Source organism: Peromyscus eremicus, chromosome 11 (assembly GCF_949786415.1).
Source record: "Peromyscus eremicus chromosome 11, PerEre_H2_v1, whole genome shotgun sequence".
NCBI lineage: Eukaryota > Metazoa > Chordata > Mammalia > Rodentia > Cricetidae > Peromyscus > Peromyscus eremicus.
In genome coordinates this window covers 48,853,590-48,872,677 of record NC_081427.1, presented here as the reverse complement: position 1 = coordinate 48,872,677, position 19,088 = coordinate 48,853,590, and the positions used below count along the sequence as shown (strand labels likewise).

Genomic DNA, 19,088 nt, shown 5'->3' with positions numbered 1-19,088 from the left:
GACCCAAGTTCAATTCCCAGCACCCACGTGGCAGCTCACAACTGTCTGTAACTCCAGTTCCAGGGGATCCAATATCCTCACACAGACATACATGCAGGCAAAATACCAATGCACATAAAATAAAAATAAATAAATTACTTTTAAAAAGTTGGCAGTGGAATTTAACAGGAATTTTTTCAATGAAAATATATACGTGGTTAATAAATACATTAAAACCTGCCTAACAATCCTGGTTATTAGAGAGATCTCCATCAAACCCATGCTGGGGAAAACTAGGGGCTGAGGGCATATCTCAGTTGGTAACATGCTTAGCTCACCTTGTATAAAACCTGGGGTTTGATAACCAGCATTGAAAAAATAAAATTAAACAAGTAAAAAGAAAACTCCAAATACTGACACAGATATGGACAGACCGGGACCCTTGTGCATCGCTGACTGTAGACAAGGTATCGTTGCTGTAGAAAATGATGTGTGGCTCCTCAAAAAGACACATGTGACCTGTGAAGGTTAATTTTATTTGTCTTATTGGAGGAAGTGTGTCACTGGGGCTGGGCTTTGAGGTTTTAAAAAGCCTATTCCAAGCCCAGGGGCTCTTTCTTCCTGATCTGGATGTAGAACTCTCAGCTACCATGTTTGCCCATCTGTTGCCATGCTCCCACCATGATGGCCATGGACCTACCCTCTTCACAGCAATAGAAAAGTAGCTAAGACCTTAGCCTGTGAGCTTCTGGCTGATTCTTCCATCTCTGCCTCCTTTCTCACCATAGGAATGCTGAGATTTCAAATGCAAGCTACCACAACCCACTTTTCTATTTGGGTTATGGGGGTTGAACCTAGGTCATCAAGCTTATGAAGCAAATGCTTTTACCCACTGAGCCATATCCCTGGACCCATCCCTAGCATGAAGGAGGAGGAAGAGGAGGAGGATGAGGAGGAGGAGGAGGAGATTTGGCTCTGTGGAAGAGGACTTGGCTAGCATGTCTAAGACTATTGAGTTCAAACTCCAACACTTGAGGTGGGAGGAAGATTATCTATCTAAAATAGAGGTTCTTGGCTAGGACAACGGAGGGAAGATGGGTCAAATCAGAGAGATGATCATGGTTCTGGGGTGATGAGAAGGATAAGGACAAGAAAACAAAATATGAACCTCCTATCCCAAATAGAGAGGGGTGGGGGAAAGAAGAAGAAGGAAGAGAAGGAAGAGGAGGAGGAGGAGGAGGAGGAGGAGTGGGAGGAAGAGGAAAAAAAGCAACCAGATGTTGTCAGCAAACTGCCACTAGTCACGCCTCACACTCAGTGTCGCCTGAAATTACTGAAGTTAGAGAGAATAAAAGACTATCTTCTCATGGAGGAAGAATTCACTAGAAATCGAGACCAGACGAAATCATCAGAAGAAAAGCAACAGGAGAAAAGATCAAAAGTGGATGATCTCAGGGGGGCCCCCAAGTCTGTTAGAACTTTGGAAGAGATCACTGATGAGAATCACACCATTGTGTCCACATCTGTGGGCTCAGAACACTACATCAGCAACCTATCATTTGTGGACAAGGATCTGCTGGAGCCAGGCCGTTCAGTCCTGCTCAACCACAAGGTGCATGCCATGATAGGGGTACTAATGGATGGCACAGGTACCCTGGTCACAGGGATGAAGCCCCTCTCTCCTGCCGGGAGACCTACATAGATATTGGAGGAACTGGACAACCAAATCCAGGAAATTAAGGACTCTGTGGAGCTTCCTCTTACCCATCCTGAGCAATATGAAGAGATGGGGATAAAGCCCCCTAAGGGGATCATCCACTATGGTCCACCAGAAACAGATAAAATGTTCTTGGCCAAAGCGGTAGAGAACCAAACTCTAGCCACTTTCTTGAGAGTGGCTGGTTCAAGACTTATTCAGAAGTATCTAGGCAATGGGCCCAAACTCATATGGGAACTGTTTCAGGTTGGTAAAGAACATGCATCATCCATTGTGTTTATTGATGAAATTGACACCATTGAGAACAAAAGCTGCAATTCAAACTCTGGAGGTGAGAGAGAGAAATTGAGCAAACAATGTTGGAACTGTTGAACCAGTTGGGTGGATTTGATTTGAGGGGAGATGTAAAAGTTATCATGGCCATAAACCGAATAGAAACTTTGGATCCAGCACTTATTAAACCAGGCCTCATTGACAAAAAGATCGAGTTCCCCCTGCCTGATAAAAAGACCAAGAATTGTACCTTCCAGGTTCACACAAGCAGGATGACACTGGTTGATGATGTAACCTTGGATGACTTGATCATGGCAAAGGATGACTGTAGCTAGAGTTTTCCTGCCTGGCCCACGGTCAGGGCAAATCTCTCACCCACCAGTCCCACAGCCTCTTAGACCCGACCAAGTAAACCCAGAGACTTATATTGGTTACAAACTGTATGGCCGTGGCAGGCTTTTGCTAACTGTTCTTACAGCTTAAATTAATCCATTTCCATAAATCTATACCTTGCCACATGGCTCATGGCTTAACGGGATCTTCACATGCGGCTTGTCATGGTGGCGGCTGGCAATGTCTTTCCCACCCAGCTTCCTGTTCTCTCAATTCTCCTCTCTGTTAGTCCCGCCTATACTTCCTGCCTGGCCACTGGCCAATCAGTGATTTATTTATTGACCAATCAGCAACACATTTGACATACAGACCATCCCACAGCAGATGACCTCTCTGGGGTTGACATCAAGGCAATCTGCACAGGAGCTAGCTTGGTGGCCTTAAAAGTAACAAGTGAAGACTTCAAAGAAAATCTAAAGAGAATGTTCTTTATAAAGGCACCCCTAAGGGGCTCTATCTCTAGTGACCCATGGTTGCCTTCAGGAAAGTTAATGAGTTTCCCCTACCTGGGTAGAAGGGGACTGCCCTGTGGTGATATATTGTGTACTCTAATAAAATTTGCCTGAGGATCAGAGAACGGAACAAGCCACTAGATTAAACATAGAGCCCAGGCAGTGGTGGCACACACCTTTAAGCCTAGCACTCGGGAGGCAAAGATCTGTCTGGATCTCTGTGAGTTCAAAGCCACCCTGAACTACATGAGATTGACTCAGTCTAGGAGAGAAACAGAGCCAGGCACTAGTGGCACAGACCTTTAATCCCAGTACTTGGGAGTCACATGACTTTAATCCCAGCCCTTGAGATCTTTCACCTTTAATCCCAGTATTTGGGAAGCACACATGCCATTAATCCCAGCACTAGGAAAGAAGTGATGGTTGGGCAGAGAAAGGTGTATAAGTCGTGAGGAGTCAGGAACTGAAGTTTTTCGGCTGGAGAGCTTTCAGCTGAGGACTTGGAAGCATTTAGTAGAGTTTTTGTGGAGTTGGTGAGATGAGATGTGGCTGTGGCTTGTTCCTTTGTCCCTCTGATCTTTTAGCATTTACCCCAATATCTGGCTCTGGGGTTTTTTATTAAAAGTCCATTTAGCAATTCGAGCAACACTGTCCCAGTGAATCTATTTTCCTATTGACTTTTGCTAGTAGACAGCCTGTATCTTGGAAGAGGCTGTGCAGACCATTAGGCATTCTCCATCTGCTGGTCACTGTGCTATGCTGCTCTCTGCTCCCAATAAAGGATTGTCCTGCTTCGCTTTCAAATAATAAATAAATAAATAAATAAATAAATAAATAAATAAATAAATAAATACAGCAATTCTCAGCCTTTCACAGGATCACATGTCAGATACCTTCACATCACATATTTACATTACGATTCCTAACAGTAGCAAAATTATAGTTATAAAGCAGCAACAAAAACAATTTTGTGGTTGGGGGGGGTCACCACACCATGAGGAACTGTATTAAAGGGTCGCAATGTTAGGAAGGTTGAGAACCACTGATCTAAATGGGTATTAGTCATCCGTAGAAAAGAAGGACATTTTGATACAGGCCACAACATAGATGAGACTTGAGAACATTATGCTAAGGAAAACAAGAAAAAGGACAAGTACTTGCTGTGGATATCGCTCTGTATAAATAAAATGCTGATTGGCCAGTAGCCAGGCAGGAAGTATAGGCGGGACAAGCAGAGAAGAGAATTCTGGGAAGTGGAAGGCTGAGGCAGAGAGATGCTGCCAGCTGCTGCCATGAGATGTTAAGATACCGGTAAACCACGAGCCACATGGCAACTTATAGAATAGAAATGGGTTGATTTAAGATATAAGAACAGCTAGCTAGAAGCCTGCCGTGGCCATACAGTTTATAAGTAATATAAGTCTCTGTGTGTTTACTTGGTTGGGTCTGAGCAGCTGCGGGACTGGCGGGTGAGAGAGATTTGTCCTGACTGTGGGCCAGGCAGGACCGGGAACACTCCAGCTACAAGTACTGTGTGATTCCCACTGATAGGTGGACCAGTCACACGCATGGTGATGGGCAGCTGAGTAGTGCTTACTGGGGGCTGAGGGAGGAGGACGGCCAATTGTATGTTGGGACAATCTCATAGGATGAAAAAGGCCCAGAGATGCATCCTTATCCATTACCAGGTGGATGACAGTCACTCAGCATATGAATGGACTTACTGTCACTGAACCATGAACTAGAAAGTAGGTCAAATAGCAAGTTTTATGCTATGTGTTATCATTTAGCATTTTAGATTATTTTATTTGTGTATAAATATTTTGCATGCATGTATAGATGCACACCATGCATGTGCCTGATGCTCAAGGAAGCTGGAAGAGGGCTTTGGATCTCCCAGAACTGAAGTTGTGGATCGTTGTGAACAACCATATGGGTGCTTGGGAATCAGACCCAGGCCTTCTGAAAGAGCAGCAAGTGCTCTTAACTGCTGATCCCTCTCTCCAGCCCCTATACATGATCTTATCTCAATTTTTTTATTTTTGTTTTTGAGACAAAGTCTCACTATATAGTTCTGGCTGGCTTTGAACTTACTATGTAGATAGATCAAGCTGGCCCAGAACTCACAGAGAGCCTGCCTGCCTCTGCTTCCTGAGAGCTGGAATCAAAGGTGTGTACCACCACATCCCACTCTTTTCTCATTTAAAAATTAGTTTTCTACATAAACATGTATTTATATCATGACTATGGGAAATCTAGCTTTTTTTTTTCCGGAAAAACTATAGACTTTAGAAAGCAGAAGGCATATTTATCTAAAGTTATAATCTGTTAGTCGAGGTTTAACCTACATTGAAAAGTATTTAGTGACATTAATCCAAATTCATAGGAATTATTTCCAATTCTAATTCCTCTCAATCCAATTAGGTTTATTTATATGTGACCCTTATCTCTCCAGATGGTACTAGATCCCTGATAGACTTGGCGAGATGTTGGGATAATGGCAGGCAGGTGTTTGCTCCAGACAAGTCAGTTCTTTCAGCATGGTGAAATAGTCTCTCTCCTCAGAGACCACAGCTTTAGACGCCCTCAAAAACAGCCTGATTCTTATCAAGACCCAGTGACCCTTTAATCGCTGCCACTGTGACCCTGGTCTGTGCCGCTCTTTCATGAGTCCAGCTCAGCAACCTTGGCTAATGGCCTCAAAAGAACGTGTACTCTTCTCTCGGGAGCTTTCCCCTCCCCTGGGAATGGCCGCTGTTTCCAGTTCTTCTGGCAGGAAAACATGATTCTCAGGCTCCGAGTCTTCCTTATGCTTACAGTGACCAGAGTGGAACCTGGGTGGACAGGGGGTGCTTGGGGTGGGACTGCGTAGAGGTGAAGCGGCACTGGCACCAGAGAGGGCCAGGTCACATGACCCCGCCTGGCACTGAGAGGTAAGCCGTGCTTTGGCCTCTGCGGGGCCGGATCCAGGTGATCTAGCAGCTGCATGAATCTCCGTGTTAGAATTCGTGCCAGAACTCAAAGTGTGGAGATACACAACCTTCATGCTTTGCACTTTTCTTCCCACTACCAAGATACACATAGGACAGAGATAGCCTTGCACTCCTTTTCACTGTCCCAGGGCTCAGCTGTTCAATCACTGTTGATCACACTCAGTGTTCAAATCACTGTTAGTGTGTTATGGCACCAGTGAGCCCAGAGCAGGAGGACTGAGAATTTGAGACCTGCCTGCCTCAACAAACAAATAACTGCGTATCATCTGTTAAACATGCTCCCATCCCCACGGATGTATCAGAATTCATAGACCTTCGTATACACTGCAAAGCAGGGCAGACAGAAGGATTAATAACTACATAGACAATGCTAGACAAAAAGTAGTTGCAAGTTTATTTTGATTTCTGAAAATATTCAAAACCATAAACTTGTGTGTGTACACACACACACACACACACACACACACACACACACACCACTGAATGTTTTCAAGCTCATCTTTGGAAATCCACATCTTGGCTTTAGAAAGGCCTTGCTCTCCTTGGCTGAGACCTGACAACGGGAATGGAGATTTCTAACTACCCTTTGGAGTTTATGCCATTAAGAAGGAAGCATAATACTCTGCTGGAGACTACCTGGAACTGGGGAGCGGGGAAAGGTTTACGATCTGTTCAAGGCTGGACAGCAAAATGAATTTGCTGCAAAGGTAGAATTACTACTGGTGGTTGACTCCAAAGCTCAGATAATTAGGACAGGCTGAGCTACTCATGATGTTCCAAATGATGTCTTCATGCTATTTACTTATTACTATTTGTGTGTGTGTGTGTGTGTGTGTGTGTGTGTGTGTGAGAGAGAGAGAGAGAGAGAGAGAGAGAGAGAGAGAGAGAGAGAGAGAGAGAGAGAGTTGAGGTATGATGTGGGGGGGGGGGGCGGCACAGTGCACATATGGAGACCAGAGAACAACTTTGTGGAGTGAGATCTCTCTTTCCACCTTTACATGGGTCCTGTGGATTGACTCAGGTCATCAGGCTTGCATGGCAAGTGTTTTACCCTCTAAGGTAGCCCACCATACCTCACTTATTCCAGACCATGATACATTTACTTTAATTACAGAACTGTTAATGTCTGGGTTTCCAGCAAAGCAAGCCTGAGACAGTACTGGGAAATCTAGCTGATATTCACTACTCAAGACTCAAACTAGGGGGACATGGAGCTTGCTTTGTGGCAGGGCTTGCTTGAAGGTGGGATAAGTTGGGTATGGACATCCACATAAAGCCCACACTATCACGGGACAGGGAGAAGAAAGAAATGGTCTCATTCCATTATCATTTAAGGATCAACCCTGAAGACACCACAAAGGCATTTAGTTTGTGAATATTTGGGGATACATTTTCCCCAGAGATTATCATCAGAAAATTAGTAGGTGGAGGAACTCACATCTGTTCCACACCTCTGGTTGCTATTCAAAATATGTGCACACATATGCATGCATGCAGAGAGAGACAGGGACAGGGACAGAGACAGAGAGACAGAGAGCAATCTGTTGCAGAAACTCATTTGTGCAAATCCAGGGTCTAGGAATGTAAGTCTAAACCTGAATACCTGTATGCCATTCCATCAGGAAGGACAGGCAGATGCTAACACTGAAGTTCACAGGCAGAATGTCTTCTTACTTAGGGAAGCCTCGATTCTGCTCTGAAGACCTTTCAGCTGACAGGGTCTGTTTCCCTCATGCCACAGGACAATCTCCTTTCTTAACATCTGTCAAATGCAGATGTTCACCATACTTCAAAATGCCTTTACGGCAAAACCTGGATCAGTGTTTGAGTGACTGCCTGGGGACTAGATAACATGCCTGAGTTGACAAATGAAACCAAGCATCCATCAGTTAGGTGTCACTGAGTGCCAGCTATATATCTGAGCCTTGAGAGCTAATGACTCTTGGAGAAAACAGAGTATTTATTTGCATCACACCATACTTGCACTAGGGAGATAGATGCATGCCAATCATCTGCACCATCTCACATTCCAAGATCTTGAAAACATGAAAGACCTAGGCAGAAATGCACTCCCTGTCCTAGATATGTGTGAATCTGGAAACAAGACACAGAAATGAAGGTAGGCAGCACACCCCAAACAAAGATCTGGGAGCCAGATACATCTGAGTTTGAACTACAGTTTTGTTACCTTGTGAATACTGGGACCTTCAGTACAACTGCTAATTAAACAAACAAAAAACAAACTCTTTCATAGTCAGGTGTGGTGGCACATGCCTTTAATCCCAGCACTTGGAAGGCAGAGGCAGGCAGATCTCTGCAAGTTTGAGACTAGCCTGGCCTGCAGAGTTCCAGAACAGCCAAGGCTGTTACACAGAGAAACCCTGTTTTGTAAAAACAACAAAAAAATGATTTCATTCAGTTATAATTTGCATTCAATATAATATGCTCATTCAAATATGTCAGTGAGTTTTAAGTAATTTTTATATCCATGTAATCATTTAAGTAATAAAGACATAGAATATATTCCTTCTGTGTTTCATGGCTTTTCCTGGGGAGTCTATTTCTCTTCACCTCAGATAGAAAGGACAATGACAGTCTCCCCCCAAATCCACCCAAGTTTAATACAGTGAGCTGTTGAGTTCATGAGGGTTACTTGCAGGACCATAGGGACATCACCTGATAGTGATAACACACACAGTGTGGCTTCCAAGCCACTGTCTATTCCTTATACATTGTCTGGAGCAGACAGACTTGTGAGCTTTCTCCTCATACCATGTGAGAATGTGTTGACAGGTCTGATCTCATGGTGGCCTCAAGTGGGTGGCCACAGCTGCCCTGATTCAAGATTGCCACAATTATGTCCAACCTGTAGGAAACAGCCACACGAGACTCCTTCCCACTCAACTCTCTCTCTTCACCAGCTAAAGGCAACTAACTACCTGCCTCTTTCTGTCACCCATATAAATTCATTTATTTTAATATGGGTGGATTAATATTTACTGAGTCATGTCATTAGACAGAAACAGAAACATAATATATATATATAAAGGAAGTTCATGATACCTGATAGACGCCATATTAAAACAGAGGGGAGTGATTAGAGTTGAGTGTGGTGCCTGCTGTTTTGAGTTAGATGGCGGGGGATCACCTCCCTGGTAAAGTGACATTTGAGCTCAGATGTCACAGAAGTAGGTACACAAGCAATGTAGCTATTAGGGGGAAAACAAAAACAAAACAAAAACAAAAACAAAAAACAGCTGAAGCAATGGCCTTGAGGTGGGGGTGCTGCTGGAATGTCTGAGAACCTGAAAGGAATCAGTTCATTGGAGACTGGCATTGATTCCCAGTGTACACAAGAGATTGTGACCTCTTTTTAGTAGTGTGTACCTCAAAAATACATTCATACTTTCATTTCATGTGAATTTCTGGAGTATAAATATTCTAGGTGCTGGAAAATATAAAATGTCTTTAAAAAAAAAAAAACCACAAAGATGAGTAAGGAGGAAGAGAGAGGTATAAAGCTTTAACTGATTCCAGCACTCGGGAGGCAGAGGCAGGCAGATCTCTGAATTCGAGGCCAGCCTGGTCTATAGAGTGAGCTAGGACAACCAGGGCTACATGGAGAAACCCTGTCTCAAACAACAACAACAACAACAACAATAACAACAACAACAACAACAAAAAAGAGCTTTCACTGCTCTTGCAGAGGACTCCACTTTGGTTCCCAAGCAGCTCACAATTGTCTATAATTCCACTTCAAAGTGATCCAACACTTTTTGGCTTCCTTGGACACTTAGTACATATAAACTCATGCAGGGGCACACACACACACACACACACACACACACACACACACACACACACACTAAAAAGATAAGATGAGCCTGGTGATATGGTTCAGTGGGTAATGGTACTTGATGCCAAGCCTGAAGGCCTGAGTGTGACCCCTGGAACCCACATAGTATAAGGAGAGAACTGACTCCTCAGTGTGCCCGCTGACCTCCACTTACACATCATGGCACAAACACACACACACACACACACACACACACACACACACACACACACACAAACCCAGAACCCCAAAACCAAAAATTCAAATAAATAAAGGATAAGATGGATGCGAACCCACAGAACAGAAAGTAGAACATTGGTTGGGAGGGACTTAGCACAGCGGTGCGGATATGCTCAACACTATTGAGCTGCACACTTAAAACTGGTTAAGACGACGCTTTATTAAAAAAAAAACTTTATAATTAATTATTTAAAGTTTGTACCGTATCTAATGTAATTTTCAGTGCTAGAAGATGATAGCCGTTGGGGAGAAAAGTAAACAAATAAGCAAACTATGGGAATAAATATTTATTATATTTTAAAAAAATGATGTGACCTGGGTGTGGTGGCGTATGTTTTTGATCCCAGCACTGGGAAGGCAGAGGCAGGTGGATCTCTGTGATTTCCAGGCCAGCCTGGGCTACACAGTGAGGTCCTGTCTGAAATAAACAAGAGTAAACAACAATAAAGAACATTTTCCCTTTGAACTACTATAAAAAAAAATCTATCTATGCACATATGAAATGTATGTGGCTGAATCTATGCCTGTGCACCTATTACACATGGGTATATCGTACATATACACGTGCTTATGTGCACATACCTGCTCCTAACATATTTTTTAAACAATTCATTTATTTTTATTTTTTTCTGTGCATCATTGTTGCATCTGTGTGAAGGTGTCGGATCCCCTGGAACTGGAGTTATAGACAGTTGTAAGCTGCCATGTGAGTGTTGGGAATTGAACCTGGGTCCTCTGGAAGAACAGCCAGTGTTATTTATCACTGAGCCAATTCTCCAGCTCTGCTCCTAACATAATGAACAAAGAAAAGTCTGGTTGCTTATCAAGTATCCATAAATAACATGGAATTTTAAGTGCTTTTTATTTAATTTTCATGTTCTGTCTTTGAGTTTTACAATTTTTAAAAATATTTTTTATGGGTATGGGTACTTGTCTGCCTATCGGGAGCCCATGGAGACCAGAATTAGGAATTGGATTCCCTGGAACTAAAGTATACAGACAGTTGTGAGCTGCCATGTGAGTGCTGGGAATAGAACCCAGGACCTCTTTAAGAGCAGCCAGTTGTTTAAGTGTGGAGTCATCCTCCAGCTCACTTGAATTCTTTTCAAATGTTGTCTGTCTGTCTATCTATCTATCTATCTATCTATCTATCTATCTATCTATCATCTACATGTAGACAAATTTCTAAACAGTCTTATTAAATAAGAAACACAGAGCCAAATACAGGGGTAATAGCCGAAGAGATCAGAGAAATATCGAATAGCCACAACTAGCCTTAGCTTATCACCACACTGTAGCTTCCCCAGAGAGAGCTTCTTCCTGTCTAACCTGCGCTTTTATTGCCTTCCTGTTCTGCCTTCTCATTGGCTCTAAGCCCAGCCACATCACTTGCTTGTCACTGCCTGTCTATACAGACCTCCAGGTCTCTATGGTTGGTACTGGGATTAAAGGCATGTGTCACCACGCTTGGCTGTGTCCTTGACCACACAGAGACTCTGCCTGCCATGTGATCGGATTAAGGGTGTGTGCTACCACTGCCTGACTTCTGTTTATGGCTTGCTATGTGACCTCTGATCTCCAGGCAAACTTTATTTATTAACATACAAATAAAATATCATATTTCAGCACAAATAAAATATCACCACATCTATCTATCTATCTATCTATCTATCTATCTATCTATCTATCTATCTATCATCTATCTATGTATCTATCTATCTATCTATCCATCCATCCATCATCTATCGTGTGTGTGTGTGTGTGTGTGTGTGTGTGTGTGTGTGTGTGTATTAACACAGTACGCACATACCATGACACTTGTGTGGAGGTCAGGGGATAGCTCTGTGAAGTCAGTTCTCACTCTCTACCTTTACATGGGTTCTGAGGATTGAACTCAGGTAGCAAGACTTGTGTGGGGAAGCTTTACCCACTGAGCTAGATTTTTTCAGTCCTTGTGTAAATGTTTTAAAAAATAAGAATGAGACATTTTCCCTGAAGCAAAACTATTTTAAAAATAAAAAAAGAACATGTGAAATCACAAGAATACAGTGCTTACCAGAATTGACTAATGTGTTTTGTACGTGTCTGGAGTGTAGTGCCAAGGGAGGGCTGGCTGTGATTTTGCTGGGAGCTGTGGCAGGGCCTGCTGTAAGTACTTTGCATAGACTTTCTCCTTTAGTCTTCTGGGAAGCCCTTTACAAACTGGAATGCTCACAGCAGAGAGATTTTGGTATACATGCAGTTTTTGAAGGAAGAAGACCGTAGTTTATGGGCAAACATATTTCAACCTCTTTAATAAGAACAGCTAAAAAAAAAAAAAAAAAAAAAAAAGCCTTGCCTTCCTACAGTTGAACAGAAATTTGATGTTCAGGGTTTCCTGTCTGCTGCTAAAGACACACAAGCACTTTATATGTTTTTAAATGATCTGTAAATTGCATTAAGTTTCTGACCAAAAAAAAAAAAAAAAAAAAGCCGGGTGGTGGTGGCCACGCCTTTAATCCCCAGCACTCGGGAGGCAGAGCCAGGCGGATCTCTGTGAGTTCGAGGCCAGCCTGGACTACCAAGTGAGTCCCAGGAAAGGCACAAAGCTACACAGAGAAACCCTGTCTCGAAAACCAAAAAAAAAAAAAAAAAAAAAAATTGCATTGTTTCTGGGAATATCTAAAATAAACAAGTTAGGTAACTATATTTTCTTTTTTTTTTAAACTTTTACCGATTCTTTGTGGATTTCACACCATATATCCCATCCGATCCCACTTATCTCTCCAACCCCTTGCGTCTGCATATTCAACCACCATCCCCGCCAAAGCAAAACCAAATTTAAAAGAAAAACCCCAAACCAAACCAAACAAAAACAAAATAAACAAGACACAAAAGAAGGAGAAGAATCTTGTCGCAGAAGCTGTAGTGTGGCCCCTTAAGTGACACAGTCTACCCTTTAGTCCATTCATCTTTACTTGTAAGTGTTCTTTGTCACTGGCTCAAGGCCTCTGGCCTCTGCTACACCACTGATAATGGGCTCTCACTGGGGCTCCTCTGGGATATCCTGTTGCCCTGTGTTGTGGGGACCCTGCTGTTTTGGATCTGTAGGTTCGTCCCCTTTACTTGCTCTATAGATGGGGTGGCTGTTGGGGTGGGATAACTCATAGCCCTGGTTCTGGGCCTGGGTGGTAACTGGGTTGGTCAGCCCACCAGCTTTTCCTCACCATCACTGCCTGGGCCAACTCTCCAGTACTGCCTCGGCTAGCTCACCTAACGCAGCCTGCAGCAAGGAGCCGGGCCAATTCTCCTGCTCTCAGGTCCTCAGATCCAGGCCACCCTCACTCACACCAGGGCCAGCTCTACTGTTTTGCCCAGGTGAGGTGCAGGGCCCTCTCTCCTGATTGCTGTAGGGGGCATATGTGGGGGTGGGGGGGTGGGGTGGGATGGCCGCACCGATGTCAGGGCTAGCTCATCTGTATCACTGCCAACAGGGTCAGCTCTAGTGTGCTGCCCAGGTAGGGTGCAGGGCCCACTCTCCTGTGTGCTGCGGCTGGTGAGGGGCAGGGCTAGTTTTTTTTCCTCTTGTGACTTTAGGGACAGCTCTCTCGCCTGCCTGCCGAAGGTAGCAAGGGGCAGAGGGGGTAGGGCATCTTTCCCTCACTCATGCTATGGCATGGCAGATGGGGGGGTGGGGGTGAGGTCAGCTCTGTTGCTGGCTCACCTGCATCCCTGACAACAGGGTCAGCTCTAGTGCGCTGCCCAGACGGGAAGCAGAGCCTGCTCGCTCATGTGCTGCAGCCAGTGAGGGTCAGGGCTAGCTCTCCCTCTTTTGTGACCCTGGCGCCAGCTTTCACCTGCCACAGGTGGTAATGGGTGAGAGCGAAGGGCATCTTTCTCTTACCCATACCACCACATGGCGGATGGGGGAGGTGGGGTGGTACCTCTCCTGTTCTCACACCCTCAGAGTCGGCTCACTGGCACACCTGACCGCAGGGTCAGCTCTGTGGTGCTGCTCAGGTGAGGGACACTCGTGTGGTGAGGGATGCGGTGGGGGGTGGAGAGAGATGGGGGAAGGCAGTTCTCCCCCGAGGGGCAAGGCCAGCTACAAAGTTCGAACAAAATCTTTAACACTCTTCTGTATTTGTATTACTGTACATTACTTAGTGTTACTATGGTTATCATCATCATCATCGTCCTGTGTGTGCACGCTCACGCCACAGTGCCGTCCGGAAGAAGTCAGAGAACAACTTTCAGGAATCGGTTCTCTTCTCCCACCGTGGGTTGGGGGATCAGACTCAGGCCCTCAGGATTACTCTGCAAGTGCTTTCCTAGCTGATCTACCTTGTCGGCCATGTACCAGGTTTTTAAAGAAACACACACACACACACACACACACACACACACACACACACGCACACGCACGCACACACGCACACACAAACAAAAACTGTAGCTATAGTTGTGGCTTTCTGCATATCGTTCCTGGATCCTGTTTCCTTTTTTCTTCACCCAAGGAAACCACACGCTGTTGAATTCAGGGTCTGTTTTCATGTCGATATTTTTATACGGCTATGTGCAGACGCGGAAAAGATGCGCGGCACTGTTTTGAACACACACATGCGTTTAGTGTTGGATAAGGGGTAATCTACAAACTTGCTTCTGCAGTGGTACTTTCTGGCCATTGTTGGTGCTTAGTTATATCTGTCTTTGTCTATTAATATGCAGCTTTAGTCTACACATCCTTTGTGCATGTAACCCTGTGTGATAAACCCAGTCATTCTCCGCTGTTCCACAGACAGCTACTATAAATAAACATCTTAGCAGGTATTTCCCTGAGAAGGTCCTGATGCTGGTCTGGTGGTCACTGCCATGGAGAGGAATTACTGAGTGTATTTATCTTTCATGTTAACAGACAGGCAGCCTTGTTGATTCAGAAGGACATCGATTTATTTTCTCTCCTCTCTATGTACCTGAAACTCTAGTCTGTTGAACATATTTCATTACAGTATACTGGCAAGTATCTTTCTTTTCTCTGCTGTGGAAGATTATAGTAGATATTATGTACCTTTTCATTGTGATTTACCTTAAGTTAACCTATTTTGTCCTTTGAAATACACGTGATCATATGTTACAAACAAGAGGAAATAAAGACAAATACATAAGATACCAGTTTTCTTTCTAAATTGCAGAGAGACAAGCAAACATTACCTTATTTTTTCTTACTCACTTGGGAATCATCTAAAGTGATCAGAACTTTTGCATTTTGTATGAAGAATGAAATGGATTCTCTTTTTCGCTGGAGAAACTCCAAGAGCAGAAGAGTTAAAAGAATAGCAAAGACAACCAGTTAGGTTAATTAGCATTTGGCAACCTGTCCCGTGGACTCCTTGAACTCGCTCCTGGAATAGAGAGATGACAATATTGAATGACGCCACTTTTGCATCTCAAAACACCTTTCTATTTTTATATAGTGTCTACCTCTGAGATTCACCAGCACTTGGATATGCTTACAGCAAGTTCCCCAGAGTCTCCCTGTTTGGGGGAAGAAGCTGTGCCACTAAATCAGAATTTACACCCTAATGACCGAGGGAATGGAAAGATAATTAGCAAACATGAGACCATATTTCCATGTTTGGTTGAGGATGAGGACAAGGGTAATATTTAATCCTATGATGAGGAAGAGGGAGGGGGAGAGGGGGAGAGAGTTACAGAGAGAGAGAGAGAGAGAGAGGATGAGATTAAAATCCAGATGGGACAGAAGAAGCATTTCATTTCCCACACTTACCTTTTCACTGTCTTGGCATCAACAGAAATCCTCAATGTGACAACTTATTTTCTCTGCTTTATGTGGCAGAAATAAGAGACCACCACAAAGGGCAGAGGTAGAGGGTGAGCTTTGGAGTCACAAAGAACTATTCAAGACAAGAATCATGATAGATGCAATCATTTCCAAGGTCAAAGACAGAAACCTCTGGTTTGGGAGACTTCTTCATGCTGACTGTAACTGTTAAGAGGCTCAAGCCATCCGTTAACCAGAAATATTACGAACTGCTATCAAGTGTGCTGAACAGTTCCGTCTCCTTCTGCTAGGGTCAATTTTGGTAATGCTACATGGAAATATGACTACACATGCTTTTCTACACAGAGATAATGAGTGTCTCATGAGGTCTCTCTTCCTCGGGCTGTTTTGTTTTAGATAGGATCTCACTATGTAGTTTAGGCTGGCCTGGAAACTGACAACCACCTTCTTCTGCTACCCAAATACCCGGATTATAGGCACGTGCCACCAGGCCTAGCCCGTGAGCTTTCTTTTCACTCACCCCTCTGATTACATATGGGTAAGAAGTTCTGACAACTCTTTAGAAGCAGCTAGACATCTTCTTACAGTGGTTTTGATAGTTAAAACTTCTGCTGGGTGGGTGGTGGTGGTATAGGCCTTTAATCCCAGCACTCAGGAGGCAGAGACAGGCTGATCTCTAAATTTGAGGCCAGCCTGGTCTACAGAGTGAGTTCTAGGACAGCCAGGACTATAAAGAAAAAAGAAAGGAAGGAAGGGAGGGAGGGAGGGAGGGAGGGAGGGAGGAAAGAAAGAAAGGTAAAGAAAGAAAATTAAAACTTCCTGGGGTTGGAGATTTAGCTCAGTGGTAGAGTGCTTGCCTAGCAAGCGCAAGGCCCTGGGTTTGGTCCTCAGCTCTGGAAACAAAACAAAACAAAACAAAACAAAAAAACAAACTTCCTTTACTTTGGGCCAAGATTCTTTCTTCCTCCACCTCCTCCTCCTCTTCCTTTTCTTCTTCTTCTCCAAGACACGGCTCGCCCGGATCTCACTTAGGCAGACAGGCCGGCAGAGGCGTGCCTTCTGATCATCAGCGCTCTGCTTGGATTCCTGCGGTTGCCCCCGTCCGCAGCCACTGGCCTTCAAGTTGCTCACCCTTCAGCCCCACACCGGCCGCTGTCACTGCCCCTTCAAATTCCAGAAAACCTCGGCTTCCTCGAGCGGCTCCTCTGAACTACAGCTGCCAGGCCAGTGACCCTAACTGGGAGAATCAGTGTGTTTAGCAGTGTGAGGCTCATCTTCGCGTCGTGACTTCATTTCTGTTATCCCAGTGGAACGAAGCAGACATGCTGACATTTTGTCCACTGGTACCAGAGAAACAGCGTGCTGCGGTTCTAATGTGCCTCGGCTGAATTCTGACAGGGCACTGAGAGACCTGTGAGGTAGACAGAACTCACCACGTCTTTGGCTTTAACACTTACAATACAAGATGGCTCTCCTGGCTTCCCCAAAACAATTTTTTTTAAATTTATTTGATGGCTCAAAAATGACCCTTTTTGCTGGGCATGGAGGCACATGCCTTTGAACCCAGCATTTGAGAGGCAGAGACAGGTGCATCTCTGTGAGTTCAAGGCAACAACCTGTTACACCTTGATGCTCTGGTGAGTGAATGCAAGCCCACAGAAAAGTCCCATCGATATGACAATTTCATGCTTAGTCTTACAGTAAATGGCACAAATCCCAAGACACCATCAGAAGCATTTTTTCTTGCTTTGAAGAAGTCACAGTCACTGTCCAGGAGAGTTCACAGAGGCAGCCGCTAAGGACCATGGGAGATCAAATTATAGATGAGGAAGCCAAGGAGCAGCATGCAGAAACACCTGGTTCCATGTGGCTCTGGTCCCCATTCGGTGAGACCCTGGTCCTCTTTCACCCCACATGACCATGGTCCCTTCCCTGCCCTCCCCAAACCATGTCTTAACTTGAACTTCAGTAGCTGCTTGGAGGGAGCAGTTTGGCTTTTCTAGAACAAGTTCTTATTTTACTTAAAACTAGCTGAGGCAGTTTAGGTTCCAGATCCCCTTCCCACCTGGGGAGTGTGTCTCTGCTTGCTTTACTCCGTGTGTGCATGCATGTGCGCATGCATGTGTGCGTCTGCTTTCAATAAAACTTGACTGAGCAGTGGAGGGCTGTAGTTGAGGGCTGTAGAGATGACTTACTGAGAAGGGGCACTCACTCAAGGCCGATGACCTGAGTTCAGTGCGCCAGAACTCACATAGTAGAAGGCAAGAACAGACTTCCACAAATGTCCTCTGACCTCTCCACATGCACTGTGGCACATATATGTTCAAAAACACCCATACACACCCTCAAATGAACATGTGAATTTCAGAGCAGAACAAGAGGATAGGTTGATGAGAATAGGCTGGCGGTATATGTCTATAACCACAGCACTTAGGAGGCTGAAACACGAGAGTCAAGAGTTCTATGCCAGCGTGGGCTACAAAGTGAAACTCTCTCAAAATATAAACAGGAGATGTAGCTCAGCAGTAAAAGCCTTGTTTAGCACAAGCAAGGAAGGCCCAGTGCCACATGCAAACGAAAACCAAACAACAAAACAACATTAAAGGATGAGTTGTGAAAGGCTACAAAGGTTCTTTCATATTCTGCACAATTGTTTTCATCCCCAGGGCCCAGGCAAGCGCTCTACCACTGAGCCACACTCCTAGCTCCAGCACAAACATGTTGGGAAGGAGCTTCCTTTTACATTTACCTTGATTCTGTCAAGCCTCTCTTTTGCCTGTAGACATTATACACTCACTGATGGCTATTTAGAACTGGAGTGTTGTGTAAAAAAAGCCCTGTTCCCTTCCCATTCCCCAATTAAAAAGCATCTAGATGTGCTATGCAGGACTTTCACCAATAACATTTTCTGCCCCAGACTTCTGCTGTGTCCATGAAGATTATCCGAAACCTTCCATTTGTGTATGTGGGACTTTGGGGAGAAAGGAAGGAGACGTAGGGGAGAAAGAGGTCCTGTGGCTGCTTAGACCAGAGGCTGTAGCTTATCTACTAAAGAATTAGTGATTTGATGGTAAGAAGCAGACAGTGAGAGGGAGCTCTGTGAACAGGGAACTTCCATTCCACCTAGAAAGACACCACCAGGCTGTTCCTGTTCTCCCCAAACCAAGGTGGGTTTAGAAAGGACAATGTAAAGTTGGTCACCTCAAATGATCTCAGAAAAATATCACTGACCAGAGGCTCTGTTGGAACATGGTTCAAGAACGGAGTCGTGTGGGGAAAGTTCTGAGTGAGTGCCTGTGAGAAAGCTCCAGGGAAAAAAAGTCTTGTGACCTCAGTTTCCTCAAAACACAGAAATGTTCCTGGAATATGTTTTCATGTTCCTCCCAGGTATAGCAGATCGGGGTGAGTATACTTCAGATTATTC

At 44.4% G+C, this 19,088-nt stretch overlaps 1 pseudogene; it reads left to right on the top strand.

Moving 5' to 3' along the window:
• The first annotated feature begins 1,330 nt into the window (after positions 1-1,330).
• On the top strand, positions 1,331-2,825 carry LOC131921895 (26S proteasome regulatory subunit 4-like; annotated as a pseudogene).
• Positions 2,826-19,088: the final 16,263 nt, after the last annotated feature.